The sequence below is a fragment of the Perca flavescens genome, chromosome 23 (genome assembly GCF_004354835.1).
Source record: "Perca flavescens isolate YP-PL-M2 chromosome 23, PFLA_1.0, whole genome shotgun sequence".
Classification (NCBI taxonomy): Eukaryota; Metazoa; Chordata; class Actinopteri; order Perciformes; family Percidae; genus Perca; species Perca flavescens.
Genome location: NC_041353.1, coordinates 15,634,202 through 15,637,519, shown reverse-complemented (window position 1 = coordinate 15,637,519; position 3,318 = coordinate 15,634,202).

The window sequence follows — 3,318 nt, the reverse complement described above, 5'->3', positions numbered from 1 at the left end:
GTGCATGGCATTTATGTGATATTCTGAAGTCAAACTTATGCGTGATTGGCAATCAGGGCTTCTAAACGTTGGAACGTGTCTTTTTTTAATTTACTTTTTTACGTAACAAATGTACAAATCTTACATTGCTGTTCTTGATTCTATTTAACTCAAATTTGTCAGAGAGATAACCCAAGGTCAACGGATCAGTTAATTCAATTTTGGTGGTGATCAAGATCTGGGATTTCCGACATTATATGATTATCTTAAGTCATTGTTATAATGGTAAGCTCATATGCTAGTGGGAAGGTCTGACAGCCCCCGGGGCCTCAAAATCATCTACTGAAGAAAGAAAAGCAACAACATCTTTGTAGTTTAATTGCTTTTGTTCTGCATGCATGCTTCAAACTGGTCAGGATGACACAAGCTATTATTACGTGTGCATGTGTGTGTTCGAGCATTGGTGAGTACTATGAAGTGGCTTTGGCCTATCAGCAAAACCAGAAGCAGGAAAGGCTGATCTGGAGAGATAAGTCAACAGAATTACAAATCACAGCAGGATATGAAGCAGCTTAGTTATACTGCCTTGGGAAGCTCAATCAGGCATACTGTCTCACATGTTGTATACATATATCACTTACAGGTCTTTGTGCTCCACTGTCATAAACAATTGCCCAACATAATGTGATAGGAATTTATAAATTTCACACAGCATAAAGCACATGTTTTTCTCCCAAAGTTCTGACAATAGCACTCTGTATTTTACTCTGTGTACATGTTAACCCAGTGAAATAATCTATGCTAATTTAACTAAGGATGTAAATTCAGCACTTAGTCGGTGCACATTAATGTCTGCACCATCGGAGTCAAGTGAACACTTTTTGGATAATTTAGAACACTCAACCCAGAGCTGTATCTACTATCAGTGAACAAACACCACTCCAGTCAACACTTGTCAATACCAAATAATTGTCACTGAAAAATCAACATTCATTAAAGCTAGAATACTTCTTGCGCATGTGTGTCCTTGAGCATCAAATGTTCTTGGACAAACACAATTCCACGATTCCAAATGATGGTTAGAAATCAGGGTACAAATAGGAGAAAAGGGGTTTGAAAATGAATGTGACAGAGTGGCAAAAAAATAATATGTGTGTGCGTGTGTGTGCATGCTTTCAGTGCAGGTGCATTAAAGCGCAGATGAAAGCTGGTGGAGGGAAGATATGTGGCTCATGGCTCAGTGGGAGACACACCATGCTTTACTCTGATAACCCTCTGACAGTGAGAGGGTCTGTGAATTGCTGCTTTACTCACTGCAGACAGGAGTGTAAAACAGAGATATCCTCAACGGACACTCACACACTATTTAAAGCATGCAGAAACATACGGGATACAACCACAGAATAGGAGTATAGGCAAAACAAGAAAAAAAGAAAGGAGTGACATCATGAAACCGACACCAAGACAGACATGCAGTGAGAGGCGTAGAGAGAGAGAGAGAGAGAGAGAGAGAGAGAGAGAGAGAGAGAGAGAGAGAGAGAGAGACAGCTCTGGACAGATTTGCAGCAACAGAGAGAAAAACACAGCTCCAGTCTGCCTCCCACATCAAAAAGCCTCCTCTTCCAAATGTCAGGGCAGCTGGATAACAGGCCTGCCTGTGCTTCTCTGTCAGGCCCTCATGGTTTGATTTGCTGTCCTGAGACATTGATTGTTAGATGTCTTCTGCAAGCAGAGATGAAGCTACAAGGCAAAGATATAGCAGATGAGATGACCCTTCCTCAGTGGATGAACTGATGTATGGGAGGTTAGGTGAGTGATAGAAAGACATACAAACTGACACCTGGAGAAATATACAGCGGGAATGAAACAGCAGCTGTGTTCCCATGATTATGATTTATCACCTCAGGTAGTGTATGTTTAATCCAGACAGACTTATCATCCCTCGGTTCTCACCATCGTAAATCCCTTTGAGAGGGAAGTAAATAGATTGTGTCCAACATGCCTGACCACAATGTTGAGTGAGCAGGGCTTCAATTTATTTCTGTGCGTTGGTGTAGTTCGTATTAAAACACTTTTTTAGCCCCCTGGAGGGAAATTGAAACTCTTCTCCACTTAAACAAAATGACACAGCTTCACTGGTGCAAATCGGCTGTGGGTGACAGTCCAACCTTTAATCCACGAGATAAAAAGCAACAATTCTTTTATTCTTGCGATCATTGCCTATATTAGACTTTCTTATTTCCCTCGAACACATTTGCTTCTCCTCTCTATGTCTCTCTATCTCCCTCTTCATCTCTGGCCTGACAGACAGAGCTGAGTCCTGGCAATATTCTTTTCTCCTCCAACTGTCACAAGCGATGACATAACCTTTAAAAGCCCTTTGGCTCAGTTTCTTACATCAGTCTGCTCTATTTCTGTACAGCAACCTGCTATAATTGCAGCAATTTCTTACTAGATGCTCAACCCAGTCTATTATCAACCGAACATGACATCTAGCACTCTAAAATGAAGACAAATTCAATACAATTAGTGCACAGCCGTGCCAGGAAATGGTACAATGCACCTTAATATGTCTCTGATATTAGACTACCAACATGGATACAGTAATGCAGTGAAAAACAAGATAGAGCAACAGTTTAATTTACACGTTTTTTTTCTTCCTAGTTACACATGCGTTTGTGTAAATACTTTGAAATCTTTCTACGCGATCATTGGATAATATATTAAACAATGTGTTTAAGGAAAAGTTCGACATTTTGGAAAATACACTTATGTTTTTTTCTTTAGAGTTAGATTGAAGATTGATACTATTCTTTTACTTGTCTGATAGATATACTGTATGGCTACAGAAATCAGGCAGTTAACTTAAAAGTGGGGGAAACAGCTAGCCTCTGTCCAAAGGTAAAACATCTGCCCAACACTTCCAAGACTGTCTAATACCTTATATCTGGTTTACCTGCAGAAAGGGGTATTGTGGGTTACAGTACATTGCTTCCTATATCTCCAATCCGTACAAGTATAAAAGTGTCCGAACAACACCCATGTATGTTCCCTTACGTGCAGCAAGAAGCAAAATTTTGTGTACAAATGACAAGCTGTAGTTTTACAAGGTGTATGTGCCAGACTAGTTCTTGGCCTGTAGCAGTGACTTCCTGGAGTCTTTGCTGGTGACAGTAACGACAAAACTTAAAGATAGTCCTGATCCTTTGTAAAACCACAAATTGTAGATTTACACTTCAGTTTTTTTTTACAGATGAAACAAAGGAGATGTAATGTGTTCATTAAAGGTGCTGTAGGTAGGATTGTGAAGATCCAGGACTCAGCCCAAAAATTTGAACA